This window comes from Phascolarctos cinereus, unplaced genomic scaffold (genome assembly GCF_003287225.1).
Source record: "Phascolarctos cinereus isolate Bilbo 61053 unplaced genomic scaffold, phaCin_HiC Scaffold_4;HRSCAF=312, whole genome shotgun sequence".
Classification (NCBI taxonomy): Eukaryota; Metazoa; Chordata; class Mammalia; order Diprotodontia; family Phascolarctidae; genus Phascolarctos; species Phascolarctos cinereus.
In genome coordinates, this window is record NW_027555847.1 from 729,818,294 (window position 1) to 729,836,638 (window position 18,345).

Genomic DNA, 18,345 nt, shown 5'->3' on the forward strand with positions numbered 1-18,345 from the left:
CATGAGGTGGTGAAGGCTGGTACGGGGTGGCGGCCCGTTTGGGACATGCTGCAGAGGAAGTCCACAGACTTGGACAACAGATCAGAGATGGGGAGGGGGGCAAGTCAGCGAGTGCCAGACACTGTGCTAAGTGCTACAGAGAACAGGACGACGCACAGTCAGCAGAGGGCCCAGGGAGGGGCTGTTGCCCTTGACTGTTTGGGGAGAAGGGTCAGGAGGTCTGTTTTGGACATGCTGGACATCCAGATGCAAGGGGAGGGCAGTAGAGAGGCCCGGGTGGGACAGGCAGCTGGGTGGCACACCAGCCCTGGAGCCATGACAGGCACTTGGTCCGTGGCAGCCAATGAGGCCATCCAGTGCAGTAGGACAGAGGGAGGAGGGGGTCATGGGACTTTCTCAAAGGCTGCAGAAGGGTGAGGATGTGAGAGTGCAGGGGAGGAAGTGGGTGTCAACGGCTGAGAAAGGAAGGGGAAAGAAGACAGGAACCCCGGTTATAGAGGAGAAAACAGTCCCAGGGGAAAAGACCCGCTGCCTCAGAGCTACCTGTGTTGGCAGAGGGAATCTCCTCCTGGATTGGGGTGGGGAGGGGGGTCAGTGGCGGCACATTCTGCCGCCCCCCCCAGCCACTCCCCTGACCAGGGCCTTCAGCAGAGCCCACCCCAATTGCCATCAGGGCTGGTGGCCAAGGAGGAGGGAGCCCTGCTCCCACAAATGCAGAGGCCGCTTCAGCAGAGCTGGAACATCTCACCAGAAGTGGGCTGGCCAGCCCTGGCCACCAGCGGGGTGGACGGCTCTTTCCTTCTGCTGAGTCATGACAGGAGCAGCGGCCTCATCAGCCTTGTTCTCCTCCACCCTAGAGGACAGAGCCAAGAGCTACTGGATGTCAGCAAATCCAGAGTGCAAGAGGCTGGTGGGGAGGTGGTGAGCCCCACGTCTTTGGAGGTCTGCAAGCAGGCTACTGGCTGACCACTTGTGGAGGGTGTGGGTGTTGTGGAAGAGGAATCTGGGCTCTGATCCAATGTTTAACATGAAGCGGCTTGGAGCTCTGCTCAGAGTGTCTGAGAATCTCACGCGTCCAGAGTTTGCCAGCCTTAGGGCCTCGATGAAGCTGGCCCAGCTCAAGTCACTCAGGCCCTTGGTTCCAGCATCCTTCCCCTTCCAAACCCCCCTGGTCTCCATATGGCCCATGTGGCTAGCAGTCTGCCCTAGCTTGTGCCAGCCCCCGCCAGGGGAGTTGGGCCGCCTCTGGGCCAGTGTCCGGTCAGCCAGCACCATATCTTGGCCACACATCGACTACCAGCCTCCCAGGTACCTCTTGGTGGCAGGGAGCTTGATGGCCTCTCCTGCCCCATCAGATCCCAAGGACATGCCTCATACTCCCTCACCTTGTCTTCCACCAATGGCCAGTGAATTCGTTACTTCCTAGCTGTGTGACCCTGGGCCAGGCCCTGAAACTCTTTGTGCTCATCTGTAATGTGGGACTGTCCCATGGCTGGGAAGGAACCTTTCCCCTCCATGTCTCCTGGCTGACTCTGGAGGCCTGTGCCCATTGGCTGCCCACCAGGGGGCTCTGTGTGCCCATCCCCGGGAAGGAGGCCCTGGGCAGGGCAGGGAGGCATCACACCTCCCTCCACAAGGGTCTCTGCTTCTCCTGCCCCCAGGCAGACATTGCCTGGGTCCTAGATGAGTTTCAGCCTCCCAGCTTGTGCTGCCACCCCTCACCCCATCCTTCCCGGGCCATTCTCCAGGCTCTGTATCCGGCTTATCACTGACCTTCGTAGAAGACACTCCATCCTTTTGGGGATCCAGCCTGCTGGGCCCAATCATGCCATGATTCCATGAGTTGGCTCCAGCTCAGGTCTGGGACTTTGTCTACTTGGGTTTCTGGAAGACTGGCTCCTAGCCTCTGGCTTGCCCTGCCTCAGGACTGAGACCCTCAGGTCTCTGGGGCCGCTGGGGTCCTGGCTCCCTGTCTCTGGCTTGCTGGGGCTCAAGCCTGGGACCCCTGGCTCCTTGGGGTTGTCTGCATGGTGGGTCAATCTTTTGACCATCTGAAGGCTCTCTTTGGGCTTGGCCTGCCAGGCCTAGAACACGAAGCCTTACCCCAGCCATCCCTGAGGCTCTTTGGGTTTTCACCAGGCCCCCTGTGTCTGCCTGGGGTTGGGGGCCCCCCCTCCAGATTTCTGTTCGAGACACTGCCCAGCCAGGCAGGGGCGGGACTCCCTGGGGCCACCTCCCCAGCAGGGGGTCAGTGGGCAAGCCTGAAAAGAAGCTTGCATTTCGCTGGACCCTGGTGCCTTCTCCCCTCAGAGCCTGGTAAGTGGCCCCAGCCGCGCTTACGGTCCCAGCTTAGGAGGCCCTGGCTGCTTCTCTGGAGGGATGGAGGCCCAGAGAGACAGAGGGAGGACAGGAGGCGGGGCCCCCAGTAGGCGGGCTGAGGTGCCAGCCTCTTCCTCCTCCTCGGTCCCCTCGGGTTGTTAATAAAGTGTCTGTGTCCCAGCCTGAGCCCCTCCTTCCCTGCCCCCTCCTCCAGCCTGGCTCATGACTGCTCCTTTGTTTCCATCTGTTTCCCCTGAGTTCCCTCCTCTGCTGCTGCTGCTGCCACGTCCCTGGTACCCGCCTGGCTGGCCTGGGGTTGACTCACTGGGTTCATTGCTGAGCCACACACCGAGGCCTGGGCACCAGGGGAGGCCCAGATGGGGCCCAGACTGCTGCTGCCTTCTGCCAACAAACACAATCAGTTACCCTTGCTTCTCTCCATTCCTCCTAGCCCCTGGGACTCTGCCAGGACTTGGCACTGGCTTCTCAGGGTGGCACGTGCTGACAACTTGGCCTCACCTCTGGTGGGCATCTCAGCACAGGGGCCCACCTTCTTCCTGCCTCTTTCCTCTGCTGTGACTGTGGCCAGAGCACTGCCTTCTCTGCACTGCAGTTTTCTTCTCTGGAGAACAGGGGCATTTACCAGCTCGGGTTCATGTTTGAAGGTAGCCCCCAGGTGCTGGGGCACTGTCTTAGGTTCCTGGGAGAGGTCACCCAGCAGCCATCCTGGGCTACCTGGAGAGGGAGGAAATCCTGTGCTTGCAGTGCCAAGGAAGGAGGGGAAGCTAAACTTCAGGAAGGTGGTCTTGAGCAGGGGACCCTCGGCTCTCTTCTCAGCTCCCATTCTAGAGCAGTGGGATGAGGGAGGAGCACCACGAGACCTAGGCCCTGGCCCTGGCTCCTGCACTCTCTCTAGCAAGCAAACCCTGTCTGCAAAATGGGGCAGCGATGCCTGAGCTTCCATGGGCTGGGCCAGGCCAGGCTAGTCAGGTGGCTCCAGGGTCGCTGGGCCTCTCTAGCTCCTACAGAAGGAAGCTGCGGAGGGAAGCAGAAGGAGCTGATGCGTGTGGATCCAGGCCCCCCTCTTATTTGTCACTTGTGTGGCTTCCTATGGGCCTGGGTTTCCTCCTCTAAAGTTGGAGTGAGGGGGTTGCCTAGAACAGGGGATGTCAGGGCTGGGAGGGCCCTGAGAACAGAGGATGTCAGGGCTGGGAGGGGTTTTGGAGTTTGACTCTGCTGGGTTGCCAGGGTTTGTTGGCTTCACTGAGACACACTTCTTGTCCCATCCCATTCCCTGACAGAGGAGAGGGCAGGGGAGTTGGCTGAGCTGTTGGGAACGTCAGGACACTGCTCCTGCCTGCACTACTACCACCGCTAACCCGAGGCCCTTTCGTGGGCAGGGAAGGCAAGCTTTGTCTGGGTCTGGGCTCTGTTCTCTGACGTAGGCAGGCAAGGACTCAGCTCCATAGTGGGGTCGGGAATGATAACCAGCTTCCCAAAAGATAAAAGACTGTGTAAGTACAATGCACGTTAGTTTAGTCAGCATTAGCAACATTTCCTCCATCACGTCTCGATAGACAGTCGGCGTTAGATATTAAACAAGCAGCTAGTTCTCAAGGAGGTCTGAGCATACCTGTCTCAGGAGGACAGAGGATCACAGTGGGCCATGGGGGGAGAAGGCGGGAAGGATGACCTGTGCCCACAGAAAGTGCTTAATGAACATACAGCAAACATGGCGAACAGGGCACGGTGGGCCAGCGGCCAGAGCACTGGACACCTGGCTTCAAACACTGCCTCAGTCCCTTACCATATTAGCCTTGTGATGGTGGGCACGTCACTGATGCTCCTCATGCCTCAGTTTCCTCGTCTGTAAAATGAGGGAGTTGGCCTCAGTGGCCCCTCAGGTCCCATCCACGATCCCTGATAACAGTCTATGCCTGCCTCATCAAGACAGAGCCCTTCCTGCGCTGCTGGGTGAATTCCAGCAGGTGGCGCTGCTGAGCCCCGCCAGCCGGGTGGAGGGGCCAGGCAAGAGAGGATGGAGTGATAGGCAGATGCCAAAATTCTGGGGTTTGAGGGGAGCTGAGAAGCAGGTCTCTAGTGGAGGGGCACAGGGCTCGGTGCCTTGGAGGAAGGCATCCCGGGGCAGCCAGCCTCCTTACCTGACTCACACTCTATAGGTAAAGTGAGGGCACCTTCCGAGCACTCGTCCAGGCAGGTGAATAGCTGGTGCCCTGCCATCTTCCCAAGCCCGCCCAGGCAGACCCGGGGCTGTGCAGGCTCTGCTCCCCTGACCATGGAAGCGGTCTGGCTTCCCAGGCGGAGCGCCCTGAGGCAGGGGGCCGGAGCACCCCTACACACACAGACTGCTGCTGGGGCTGGGGGCCCTGGGCTGGGTGGAGGGGAGAGCTTCAAGAAGGACCTTAGCCTGGACTCCAGGGAAGGAAAGGGGCCTGGGGCAGCTGCCCTTTGCCAGGCTCTGTCGGCCTCCCCCTCCCAGGCCACGCCCCTGATATGTCTAACACCCCCCCCCATATCTGCCTGCCTTGGGCTCCCTTCCATTCCTGCTGTCATGAGTCCCGGTCCACGGCCTCTGTGGGTCTGACCCCCTCCAGAACCCTCCAGGGCCCTTTTTTTGTGCAGCCCCCAATCTCTTCTGAATTCTATCCATTTGGGCATTTACCTAGTCCTTCTCTGAGATTAGCTCACCCAAGGACACACGGATAAAGAGAGATCCGTGTCCCTCCCCTGCCCTCCTCCCTACCCTACTGCAGCCAGGCAGCTGGCCCAGGCACGATGGGATTGAGCTGCCTGAGAGGGAGACTAGGTGCAATCCAGGAGGACTGGTGGAGGCAGTGGCAGAAGAGCTAAGCTTTGGAGAGTGGCTCAGTGGTTTGGACAAACAGAGGAAGGGGTGCATTCTGGGTAGAGTGGCTCCTGGGCTCAAGGCATGCAGCTGCCCTATCCTGGGGAACCTTGGTTCCCAGCCCCATACCTGACCACTCAGGATGCTGGCCTTGCCAACAGCCTCTCCTCCCCACCTCCTTCCCAGAGCCAAGGCTGGGGCCAGCTATCTATCCATGACTACCTTAAGGGAAGCAGGGAGGAGGCTGCAGGAGCCTCCCCACTGAGGGTCCTGGGCTTGGGCAAGGTTCAGGAAACTCATCTCTTCTTCCTCCCTGGCTGGCACCATGCCAGCCTGCCAGGAGGCAAGCTTGGGCCTCCCAGCTGCTGTCTGGACTGTCCAGGACTCCTGCCCAGGTGGGCAGGCAGGGGGCAGGAGGGGTGTGGGCACCTGGCCATCCCAGGGGCCCTTTCTCCAGATGCTGGGTGTGTGTGTGTGTGTGTGTGTGTGTGTGTCCCTCTGACACCCCTAAGACAGACCCTGTGATGAGGATGAGGTGTAGAGAGGCCAGGCCACATTGGGAAGAGAAAGGGGCAGGGCTGGGACTCTCACTGAGGAGCTAATCTCAGGACAGAGAGGTGGCTGGCCCAGCCCCTGTGGTAGGGCTTTTCCACAAGAGACAACCTGGTCATGCCTGCCCCCTCCCCAGCCCTGTTCCCCTCCAGGCTCCCCATGAGAACCCCACCCTGCCGTGGATGCTCCCACTGTGCCAGGTTGGCATCCAAGGCTGGAGCTTTGGGGCAACCCCACTGAAGGGAGCTGCTTCGGAGGGGCCCTGTCCCTGCCCTCTAGGCCTTCAGGTACCAGAGATAAAGATACCAGGGCCAGCCCAAGTCTTGCCAAATGGCGGCTTAGTATACTAAAGACAGTATGGGGAGGAGGACTTGGGCTGGTACCTCCAGTGTACCTGCAGGGATACAGCACAGGCAAAAACAGAGAGATGGGAAATGAAGCAGCGTGTGTGTGTGTGTGTGTGTGTGTGTGTGTGTGTGTGTGTAGACAGAGATAGGAGACAGAGAGAGAGAGAAAGGAGAGAGACGAGAGACAGAAAGGAGAGGAGAAGAGAGGGAAAAGGAGAGAAAGAGATAGAGGGAGAGGAGAGGAGAGAAAAGAGAGAAAGAGAAGAGAGGAGAGAGACAGAGACAGAGAGAGAAAGAGAGGGAAAGGAGAGGAGAGAGAGAAACATCAGGAAGGCCCCTCTGGCCAGGTCTCTGAGTGTGGGAATGAGAGTAATAACTAAGGGATAGAGCTGGAATCGACGAGAGCCGGCTTGGAGCAGGCTTTTAAGCCAGAGGAGATTGCATTCGGTCCTGGGAGTAATAGGGAGCCATAACGGTTTGTTGAGCAGGGAGGGACAGTCTTCAGGAAGATGCCTTTGGTGTCTGGCTGGAGAATGGGAGGCAGAGGGTCCACGGGGAGGGAGCCTTGGGGAAGAGCCCCTGTCTGGTATTTGGAGGCATGGAGAAGAGGAGCAGGACCACAGGACTGGAGCAGGCAAACATCCTGACTCCTAAAAAGGAAAAGAACAGAGTTGGCAAACTCCAGGCCTGGGAGCCAGGACCTGAAGTTCTAGGGCATGTGATGGAAGGGGGGCATCCCAAGGAACCAGCCCAGACCACAGCAGAGCGAGGGAAGGGTGTGGCTCAGGAAAATAGTCTTGCGGAAAGGAGAGATGTGGGCCTGTAAGATGGGCTTAGAGCTGGTGGGAGAATGGTCAGACTCGAAGTTTAGGCCTTTGTAGTTAGAGGAGGCGGGTGTGGCAGCTGGTCTGGGGAATGGCCCTGGGCTGAAGGCGTGAGGGCACTTCATCACGTTAGTGAGTGTGTCCAAGCCCCAAAGCTGGCAGTGGTGGCAGCAGCCAGTGCCCTGGGTGACAGCCAGCAAGTTGTGCACTGAACCTCAGAGGGTGAAATTAGGAGGGAACCACAGAGGCTCTCTCATGGCTTTGGAAAGTCACTTCCCAGTATAAGATGGAAAAGGACAGACAGCAGCCTGATACAGGGCCCACCACCTTTCCTCCCAAACCCTCTCCTCTTCTGAAGGCCGCCATTTCTGTGGCGGGCACCACCATCCTCCTAATTACCCAGGCTCGAAATGCAGGGCCATCATGGCTCTTCCCTTTCCATCTCCCCCATCCCTCACTCCTCTCCCCATCTCTGTCCTTCTTCCTCCCCCTCTTCCCCATCCCTCTGCCCCACCCGTCTCCCGGCCCCAAGCCTCCCCACTCTCTAATCTATCTCCACTTGGTTGCCAGAGCGATTTTCCTCAAGTGCTGACCGGGCTGCCCACGACCGTTTCCCCCAGGCTTGCGAAGCATTCTCCTGGGCTTGTCCCCCAGAGCCCTTCCCAGCCTGCCTCTCGCCTCTGTCTCTAGACTGGTCCCACCACCCTGGGCCTCACTTGCTTGGTCCTCGAGCCAGCCTGGCTGGCTGGCCGTTCCCCTTGCTCTGCAGCAGCCCCGCCAGGCCTTGGCCCAGAACGTCCTCTTTGCAGGGATCGTCCCCATCTTTGCTGCGGTCTGCTGGAATCCCAGCTCTCCTCCAGGCTCCACTTGGGCACCCCTCCCTCCATCAGGCCTTTCTTGGGCCCATTTATCTGTGCCCATCTTGCTCCCAGCCCCTCTTCTAGACGAGGGACAGTGTTTTGTCTTTGTGCCCCCAGTGCCCAGCACGAGGCCTGGCGTATGGAGTCTGGTTGGATTGAACGAAGCCAAGGAAAACTGAGCCAGGATCCCCCATGTGTGACCCTCCTTCCTACGCCCCTGGGCGTTGACGAAGTCAGTTTGGCAGCACAGGGAACAAAAACCATTGAACAATCACTCACATTCTTTAAACATTAACTTGGCTTCATGCTTCTGGTGTGAGATCCTGGAGCCATGATGGAGCTGAAGCAGCCTGGGCTGGAAGGAGCTGGCTCTTCCTGGGGAAGCAGAGGGCGGAGGGGTCAGGACTCTTGGCCATCCTGCCTCTGTGCCCTGGCATGTGCAGCGGAGGGCAAACAGGATGCCCTGCACAGTTGAGCGGCTTTGACCTTGGCTCTCGGTGGCTTCTCAGGGGCACTGAGCGTGGCTGAGGGTGGGGAGAATCAGCTACAGGGAAATCTGGCTTGGCTGGGAACAAGGAGGAGTCCAGAGGCCAGCGGGCCAGTCCTGAGTCTCATGCCTCGTATCAAGTCTAGGGACCTGGAGTTGGCCAGAGTACTGGACAGGGCCTTGAGGAGAGGGACAGGAACGGTCAGCAGGCCTCCTCCCCTGCACAGATGTGCCATCAGCCCCTCACCCGTCAGAGCAAGGCCTCCTCAGACCGAAAGCACACTGGCAACGCCTTGTCTCTGACCCCGGTAGTGAGCCTTTCATACCAAAATGCGACCCTGACATTCCTTGTTCCCTCCAGAAGTTCAGAGGTCCTCATTGCCCCCAGCCACTTCCCCACCATCTGACTTCATTGGTAGCTGAGTCCTGGGCAACAGCCGACTATTGCCACCTTTGGGTTCTGGGGATAACCCTGAAAGCTCTGGTTCCTTATTGTTTGTTTGGGTTTTTTTGGTGAGGTATTTGGGGTTAAGTGACTTGCCCGGAGTCATGCAGCTAGTGAGTGTTATGTGTCTGAGGTTGGGTTTGAACTCAGGTCCTCCTGACTTCAGAGCTGGTGCTCTATGCACTGAGTCACCTAGCTGCCCCTGCTCTGGTTCTTTAGAATCATCACTCGTGAGCCCCCACCGGTGTGCTTCCCATAGAATATCACCCAGACTCAATAAGCTTTTAGAAAGGGTATTTACTAAGCAGGGGTAATAAAAACAGTCTCCCCAGACTGGAAGAGCACTCTCCCCTTGCACACACAAGGCTACTGAGGAGCATGGGCTCAAACCGTGGTAGAGTGACAGTGAGACACATGTAGAGGAGGAGGCGCAGTGCTGGATTAGGGAGTTCTTTTCTCCCTTCATGGAGTCCTCCTGAATTCCCCTTTAGATGGAGCTTTCTATTGGACACCTCACAGCATCCTTGTGTTTAGTACATTTCTGCTGTCTCTCGGCTCCCAGAGCAGAAGCTGCTGCTGCTCCAGGTGGAGCTGCTCCCAGCTCCAGGGCAGGACCTTCAGGCCTTGCAACTTTCCAAAGTCCACAAGGTCATAAACGGATTATTTATGACTCTGGAAACTCAAATGACTTCTCAAAGCTTATCTTTGCCCTTGGCACGCCTCCCACTACTCCCAGCACGAGTTATGTATGTCCTGCTACTCAGGGTGAATAAGGATGAGGGCTGGGGGAGGGGTGCTCTTTCCTCCCTCCTCCCTCCTCCCTCAAAGGGGCCTGGAGCCCTCAGCTCCTGAATGTGGAGTCCTCTCTGACTAGATCAACTGGCTTTCAATTGGCTTGCTGCCTTGCTAGGCAGCCCAAGAAGCGTGACTTAATCTCCAAGTGATCCCAAGATGACCCCTGCGCCCAGTGAATCAGAGCCCCCATGATCCTCTTAGACTAAAGGAGGGTTTCTTCACACCTACTTTTCTTTTGTTTGAGCCGCCAAACCGTCTCTGTGCGGCCATCCTGGGGGGCCTCTTGGACCAGTTGGAGTGCTCTTCTCCCTCTCTCCTACTTCTCAGGGTGACCTCATCAGATGCCATGGATTTAATGACCATCTCTGCTGACCCCAGTCTTGTGTCTTCCTCTGCACGTCCCAGAGACATCTGACACTGCACGGATCCAAAACTGGCCTTGTTTTCTTGCCCTCTAAATCCTCCCTTTTCCTACTTCCCCTATTAATGTTGAGGACACTAGTCAGTTGGTTGGTATTTATTGAATGCCTGCTCGGTGCTGGGCACTGTGCTAAGTACAGTCAAAGACAGTCCCTGCCCCGTAGGAGCTCACGGACTAGTGAACAGGTCTTCCGATGGAATGGCCCCATGCACCCATCCCTCACGCTCTCCCCCTTGGAGTCATCCCAGGCTCCTCACTCTCTCACCCCCAGATTCAACATGGTGCCGAGGCCTGTGGAATTCACGTTTGCAGCATCCCTCTAACATGGCTCTGTAAGGTCTGGGGTTCCCTGGCTGGGGAATGCTGCACCTCCCCCACACCTGGGTGATGTTCTTGATGCCAAAGGAAGAGGCCAAGGACCTCCAGGCTGATTAGAGCAGTCTAATCAATCATTAAAAATACTTAAAAATGGGTAATCCGGGGGGGGTTGCCAGACATTCAGAGGCTTCCCGCAAAGACCCCAGGAAAGCCCAGTGGTGATTATAGAAAGCAGACAAAGGCAGGCAGAGCTGGAGAGCACATCCCGGCTTCTTGGCGGCTATTTCAGATTTCTGCAGAGCAAGGCACTCATTTCCGAGCTTGGGTGTTAAGCCAATGTTGATAGGTAAATGCCCAAGCACGAGATTGTGTACAGGTCACAACGTGGTCACAAATAAGTCAACCTTTCTTGTCATGGCTTTTACCTGATACGTTATCTGAGTTATGAGTCAGCTTCTGAATTTATGATTCAGTATCTGAATTATGATCATTAACAAGCCACCATGGGCTTCCACCTTTCATGGGGTTTGACTTGATGGCTTTCCCCCTTCCCTTTTCTGACACTGCCCAGGAGCAGACCCTCATCCCCTCATGCCTGGACTGTGGCAGTAGCTGCTGGGGGTCTGTCTGTCTCTCCTCCCCTCCCTCCCATCCATCCTCCATTCAGCCCCCAGAGCCATCTCCCTAAAGCCCAGTGAGCTCCGATGGTTTCCTGTGGCCTCCAGGAGCAGATACAGAAGGCTTTGTCTGGCCTTTGAAGCCCTTGCTAGCTGCCCCCTCTGCCCTCTGCAGTCTCCTTATACACCTCACTCCCTGACATGTGCCCTTCGATTCGGCGGCCCTGACCTCCTGGCTGCTCTGTGAGCAAGCCCCTCAGTCCCTCGGCTCTGGCGTTCTCTCTGACTGTCCCCAAGCCTGGACTGCTCTCCCTCCTCCGCTCCCACTACCGAACTCTGGGCTTCCTCCAAGTCCCACAAAAATCCCACCTCCTCCAGGAAGCCTCCCTGGCCCTTCTTCATTCTAGTGGTCCATGGCTCAGCGGATAGAGTGCTGGGCCTGGAGTCAGGAAGACCTGAGTTCAAATCCTCAGACACTTACTAGCTATGTGACCCTGGGCAAGACCCTCTGTCTGCCTCGGTTTCCTCATTTGTAAAATGGGGATGATAATAATAGCACTTGCCTCCTAGGGCTGTTGGAAGGATCAAATGCGATCGTATTTGTAAAGCTCTCAGGACGGGGCCTGACACATAGTAAACACTCAGTAAACCCTCGTTCCCTTCCCTTCCCCAGTAGACTGTGACAGCTCCTGGAGGGCACCTCGCCCTCAGCACAGTGCCTGGCACACAGTAGACATTTGACAAGTGCTCACTGACTGACTGGCATGTGTGTGTGCTGGCCCACCTCACAGGGAGGGCATGACACAGGGTACCTATGGTGGCCTAACTCAGGGGACGCTTGTTTAGGCTGGACAGCGTACAGGGGGCATCTTTGGAGCTCAGTGCACTTGAGGAGTGGTCAAAGGGACTGGCCATGGTTAGCCTGGGGGACTCCGCGGCTGTCTGCAGAGTCTCTAAAGTCTGGGGAGGCTGGAAACTGGTCAGGGCTGGAGTCAGCATTTCTGGCTGGGGAGACTCCCCACCAAGGGCGGTCCCAGGGTGTCTGGGGAGGAGTGTGGGGGGAGGGTGGTGAGGTGGAGAGCCTTCTCTTCCTGTCAGCACTGGTTTGGATTAGATGGCCCGGGGGCCCTCCCAGGCCTGAGATCCTCACATTTCGGAGCGGCCCGGAGGGGGATGCTCTGAGCAGAGGCCTATGGTCCAAAACCTGGAGCATGTGACGGTGACCTCTCGAGGCAGATGGCTGCTGGGGTGGGGGTGGGGGGAGTGTCAGGCGCAGGCTGAGGAGTTCAGCATCCTAGGGTGGGGGAAGGAGGATGAGGGGGGACGCTCCCCAGGCCTTCCTCTCCAATAAGTTAGCTAGAAGGGTGACACATTAACTCCTGGTGACCCATTAACACATGCGCTGAGGACAGCACAGACCTGGAGGACCCAGGGAGACTCCCTGGAGGGCTCCAGTCACGGATGTGAGCTGAGGTGTGGGCGCTGCCCTTTGGACTGGCCCCCCAGCAGCCACATGAGATAGATGGAGAGAAGTAAGAGGGTGCCGGGTCACAGGCTGCTGTTCCCTGGCTGAGCCTGGGCCAAACGTGTGCCTGCCTCAGGCTAGGCCTGCCTCCCCACAGTGCAGCCTGCGGGTCTGGCCTCAGATGGGACCACATTCACCTTCCTAAAGTGCCTTCCTGGCTGCCCAGGGACTAGTGGTGCAGTGGATAGAATACTGGGCCTGGGATCTGGAGGATCCGAGTTCAAATCTGGCCTCAGACGCTTCCTAGCTGGTGAGCTGGGTAAGTCTCTGAATCTCCGTCTGCCTCAGTTTCCTCATCTGCAAAATGGGATAATAAATAATAGCACCACTTGCCAGGGTTGTTGTAAGGATCTGGTGAGATAATATTTGTAAGGTGCTTAGCACAGTGCTGGCATGTAGTAGGAGCTTAATTAATGCTTATTCCTGCCCCCTTCCCCACCTTCAAGATGGCTGGAGGGTGCTCTCTTGTCCAGTGGGGTTGTAGGTGGAGTGTCTCTGCAGGGCTGGCTGGCTGGGCGGATCCCCCAGAGAGGTGGCCAGCCCCATAAGGATGAGCTCACCAGGCGCCCACTCGTCTGGCTCCCCTAAACAGTCCGTCACTAGATTTCATTTTTTACAAAGTATCTTGAATTATTCTTGTGGAGACTATAGAGAGATGTGGCCTGGGAGATAATAGGGGAGTGTTCCTGTCAGGAGGTTTGCAGCAGAGGGCCCCAGGGATCAATGCAATGCCGGGCCCTAGAGCGCATTCATCCAGTTTGCTGATGATGCCAAGCTGGGGTGGATAGTTACTACCCTGTATGATGGTCAGGACCCAAAAGGCTCTGGAGTGGCTGGAGCCTTTGGCTAAAATGAATAAGATTAGATTCAGCAGGGGTAAATGTAAAGTCTGGCACGCTTAAGCTGTGTGGAATCAGCTCCACTAACATAAGATGGGGCATGTATGGATAGACACAAGTCATTTTGAAAAGGATCCCCGATCCTCAGATTTCAGTGTATTATAATCTCAATATGGGTCAATAGCGCCACACCCCCAGGCAAAAGAAGGGGACCCGCTCAGCTGTCCTCTGCCCCAGGGTTGAGGTTTAGAGTTGGGAGAGCTGGTTCAGAGGTGAAAGAATTCACTTAGACCTTTGTAACCATTGGGAGCTTTATTGCCGCAAAAGCAGTGGGCTAGCTCTGGAAAGAGGACTAGCTACTTAAAGAGAGGTAGGGACAGCTTTACAAGGACGGGATGAGGAAGATGGTTGCTTACAAGACAGTTGTAGAAGTTTTATGGGGGTTAAAGATTAGAGACGGGTCAAGAAAAGCTCTTACGGCATAGGAGGAGGGAGATGAAGGGAATTCTTCATGGTTTACAGGGCCTGAGGGCGCAGGTTAAAAATGAAAGGACGGGAGAACATAAGCCAAAGGACACAAAAGCAATTCTTTTGCTACTGGTTCAAGATAAGGGGGAAAGGACTTTAGGACACCTTTCAAGGTATAGAATAAACTGGAGTTTCACAAAGTACTAGAAAAGTAATATTCTCTTAACCTTTAAGGCACTGTATGTCTTCTGCTTCACTGGTTAGACTTTATCTAGACTCCTGTCTTCAGTTTTGGGGGGCCATGGCTTAAGAAGGACCTTGGGAAATTGCCATGTCCAGAAGAGGGCCACCACCACAAGGAAGGGACAGCAAGCGCGAATCGGGTGACTGAGCTGGCCCATTTGGGCTGGAGAAGAGGAGATTCCTCTGGTGCAGCATGGCTACACTCAGATATCTGGAGGGCTGCCCCACGGGCAGAACCAACAGTACTGGGGGGAAGCTGTGAAAAAGCAGATCCAGACAGGCCTTCCTCCCAAGTGGAAGAGGCTGCTGCCTCTAGAGGAGGTGGCCTTCCCCTCCTGGGAGGTCTCCAGGCAGACTGGATGACCACTCGTCAGATGGGTCATAGTGGGAATCCCTCTGCTGTAGGGCGGTATTTGAGGCCAACAAGGCCTTTAGGTCGTGAATCAGGGAAACGGAGGGAGGGCCCCAATGCTTTGACTGGACCCTTTGTGATGACCTCGTCTGAGGTCATGGATCACGCTGTCCTTCCCCTCCCCCATCCTCCTACCCACCTTTTGGGTCTCTTTTGAGTGTGGGAGCACCACTGTCCAGCCAGCCTCAGGTTTCTCCACACCCCCCCCCCAGGCCTCAGAGGGCAGAGGATACCACGCAGGGAGGGACGGTTAGCGTGCTGGCCGTTTCCTTTTCCAGCTCATTTTACAGAAGAGGAAACTGAGGCAAACAAGGTGAAGTGACTTGCCCGGGGTCACACAGCTGGAAGGTGTCTGAAGCTGGATTTGAACTCAGATCTTCCTGACTCCAGGCCCAGGTCACTACAGTGCGTTGTATGTTTGTGCAGAGATGGTGAAAGGAACGGACATTTAAGTACTAGGCTCTGGGCTAAGTGCTTTCCCGCTATCCGATGCCGCTGACTGTCCTCCCTGGGGTCTCTCTCCTGAGCACTCTTGAGGTCTCACCTGCTTCCTTATCCAGCGAAGTCTCTGGGGGATCGCTCTGGTCCCCTTACATTCCCTCGTCAGGGCCCAGGTACAGTCTATGGGTGCGAAGGCCGGCAGAGGTCGCCCCGGAGGACAGTTGAGATGAGACGTGCTCCCCAGCCTGGCCTCCCCTGCGCCTCTGGGGAGAGTGGGTGGATTGGCCACGGCTGATTCGTCCCCAGGTGCTTGGCTTGGCCTGCCCTTCTCTGGTGGAGGAAAGCTGAGAGGGCTTACTCTGGCACATAGCAATTTGTGTGTTTGGAGATAATTTCATTAGTCCTTCAGGGTCTTAGTCTGGGGCAAGAGTCCCAGTTCCGTCTGGCTTGCTTTCTTTACAAAGCTTTTTTTTTTAGTATAAAATACAAATCAAAAACAAAATTGGTAAATTCTCTGAGTCCCCAAGCCCTCTGTTGATTGGCGGACAAGTCACAAGGAGCTCTCTCAGGCAGCTGAATTCAGTGTCTCCATTATACACAGATTTATGTCCTCCCTCCTCCCATCACACTCATTAGAGCAGAAACACACACTCAGAATACTCGTTAAAATGATCTTGTCTTTATTGAGTAAGTCTTTGTTTCAAGATGTAAATGATTAGTGAACAAAATTTAAAATACCCAAGAACCTCTTGGTAATGAACCTTGGCCTGACCCAGACTGCAGTAAAACCAAAGGCAGAAGCAGACTGGTTTTGCCCCGTTCTGGCCCATTTTGGGAGCTTGTTCAGTTACTCGTCATCAGCGTGTGCCGGGAGAGGAAAAGGATCAGGTGCCCCCAGCTGAGCTGGTCTCCAGGAAGGCACCCTCCATCCACATCTTCTGGCCAGCAGGGTTCCTTTCCTAAATCTGCTTTTTTCTTTTGTCTCTCATGGTGCTCCTAGGGTCTTCAGTCCTTGGCCAGGACTTCTTAATCGGTCCTCCTGGCTGCTCCCTTGTGCCTAAGGGAGTCCCCAGAGGCAGAGAGGCTTCCATCTATCCACTTTTCCTTTGGGTTTCTCCGATGCATTTTTCTTTTCTTTTCTTTGTTTTTTTTGCCTTTAAGTGAGGCAATCAGGGTTAAGCAACTCGCCCAGGGTCCCACAGCTAGTAAGTGTCAAGTGGCTGAGGCTGGAGGTGTCCTGACGCCAAGGCCAGAGCTCTATCCACTGGGCCACCTCGCTGCCCCCACCCCCATGCATCTTAAATCCACATCCCAGGAAGGCAGCTTGACAATGCTTGACAAATGCCTTCCACTTAGTAGGGCCACTTGACAGCACCACAGCTTGCTTTTCTCATTTGTCTGGAGGACAGACAGCTGCTTCCTCTGCATACAGTGCACTGAAGAGGGCCAGAGAAGCCAATGGGGAAGGCTTGGGCAAGTATCTCCAGGACCATCACGTGGCCCAGGGTTAGCTTTGGTCTGCCGGGTCCCAGAGGACAAGACAGGGGCAACGGGAGGCTGGAGGGATGCCAGGAAGAACTTTTTCACAGTGAGAGCTGTCCCAGTGTGGGAAGGACTGCCCCTTGAGACCTCCTTGGAGGTCCAGGGGCTAGACACCCACTTGTTGGGGGGGGGAATTCTTTGAGGCAATGAGAGCCCGAACTAGGGTGGGGGCAGGGTCAGAGGAGAGAAGAGGGCAGGTGTAAGAGATGGTGCAGAGGTGCAATAGACGGGCCTTGGCCTTGACGCCATATTGGGGGTGAGAGAGCGAGCCCAGATGACTGTATGTAGGTGGGAGCCTGAGGCACTGAGAGGATGGGGGTGCCTTCTGCAGTGACTGGGAAGGTAGGAGCGGGGAGGGATTGAGGGTGAAGCTATAGGTTAGGTCAGAAGCCCCTGAGGCCACATCTAGCTGGAGTTCCCTTTGGCCATTTTCTCAGGGGGAGGGGAGCCCGGGTAGCAGGGATAAGAATAAGGCAGGAACACAGACTTCACACACTCTGCACTCCTGGGGAAGGAAGACCCTCAGTTCTTGTCCTCCTCACCAGGCATTTCCTTGAGACATTTTGACAAGGAAAGACATCCATCGGTGTCTGAGGTACAAAGGAGAAGGTGGACCAGAGGACAGAGAGGTCCCTCCAGTGTGTGCCCAAGGGGAGGGTGGGCAGAGCGATGGGTCTTCATCTGTGCCTCCAGTCCTGGACAGTAACAGAAGGAAATAAGTGGTAATGGAGGGAGGGAGAAACCATCCTCAGACTCTGGGGTCAGTGTGAACAAAGGCAGCAGAGGGCATAAGACAAGAATGAGTGGGGAGGGTGGAGAAGTGGTGGAGAGTGTTGGAGCCAGAGCCTTGAATGCCGAGGTCTGGTAGGCAATGGTGTGTGAGCAAAGGAGCGACATGATCTGAGCAGGGCCTTTAGGAAGGTGCCATGGGCCTTTGTCAGAGACGGGGAGTCCCTGTGCTCAGGGTGACATGGAGGGGCTAATGGGCAGTGATGGCCACTCATTGATAGACCAGGCAGGCGACAGGGCCTTCTTCCAACAGAATGATGAATGGTGCTACTTCCAGACAGCTGCCAGAGGTCATAACCAGCAGGTAAACATCTCTGAGGAGCTGTGCTGTTTACAAGGCCTTGGGCAGGGTAGGAAGAGGGCGTGTGAGAGGGAGGGTAGAGATGTGGATTGCAGGGCTCTGTGGGGGAGGAGGGATGGTGAAAGGACAGATAACTGATACAGCCAAGAGGCCAAGGTCCTATGACCACTGACTACCACTATCTTATGAGCACCCCTAAGAGAGTAAGGGAGGCATCAGAAGGTATGACTAAGGAAATAGTTATCACTGATCTTGTGAAACACAGCCATTAGTGACCAGCCCTGCCCTTCCTGAGCTCTGTACCCAAGACTGCATAGCCCCAGGCACAAGACCTTCCTATGGACACACCCAAGGCAGGAGAGTGGGCATGATGACCAGACTGCTGAAGAGCTTCCATTCCCCTCCTTCCAGAGCCCCAGCCTGGGTACCCCTGGCTTTGACCTTCTGCCTACAGGAAACTCCCTGGGGTAAAGAGACTGATGCCTTTCATAGGGCCCTACCCACAGCAGCCCCTGCCTTCCAGCGCCCACAGCTTTATGGTTCTGCCTCCCTGGTTGGGGTAACCCACCTAAGGATGGGAGGGAGAGGTCAGCACAGGGTAGGGGTTGTTAGAGAAGGCATCCTGAAGAAGGTAGGGCTCGGACTGGGTCTTGAAGGCCAACAGAGATGGAACAGTGTGGAAAATGGCTTAGTAAAGGCTGGGCATCACAGTGCCCAGGATGTGTCTGGCATCCCTCACAAATAGACGAAGATGGCAGGAGTCTGGGGAGGCCTCAGAGGAGGAGGAGGAAACAAAGCTTGGGAGTGGGTGAATGGCCTTGAATGCCAGGTTCAGCTGATGAGACATGAGCTGCCCAACGCCAAAACTCCAGGCGTGGCTTTGGTGGACACGATTTCTGCAGCTCTCACTCATCCTACTCACAACATGCTCTGT

The 18,345-nt window shown here is 56.1% G+C and overlaps 1 protein-coding gene and 1 long non-coding RNA gene across 9 annotated transcripts in view; one reads left to right on the forward strand and one right to left on the reverse strand.

Annotated features, from left to right (window-relative positions):
• Window positions 1–18,345, reverse strand: part of LOC144456632 (uncharacterized) — a 469,008-nt gene that overhangs the window by 242,362 nt on the left and 208,301 nt on the right. The window lies entirely within an intron of this gene.
• Window positions 1–18,345, forward strand: part of LOC110201755 (glutathione hydrolase 1 proenzyme-like) — an 81,791-nt gene that overhangs the window by 1,833 nt on the left and 61,613 nt on the right. For 4 of the 8 annotated variants that reach the window (XM_020977625.2, XM_078151898.1, XM_078151897.1 and 1 more), the window contains exon 1: window positions 12,324–12,635. The exons of 2 other annotated variants lie outside the window; for them this stretch is intronic. The gene's annotated coding sequence lies outside the window, so the exon portion shown is untranslated. Of the gene's footprint in view, window positions 1–516; window positions 2,317–12,323; window positions 12,636–18,345 lie in introns of those variants that run through there. 2 more of the 8 variants (XM_020977626.2, XM_078151901.1) reach the window with 2 other exon arrangements.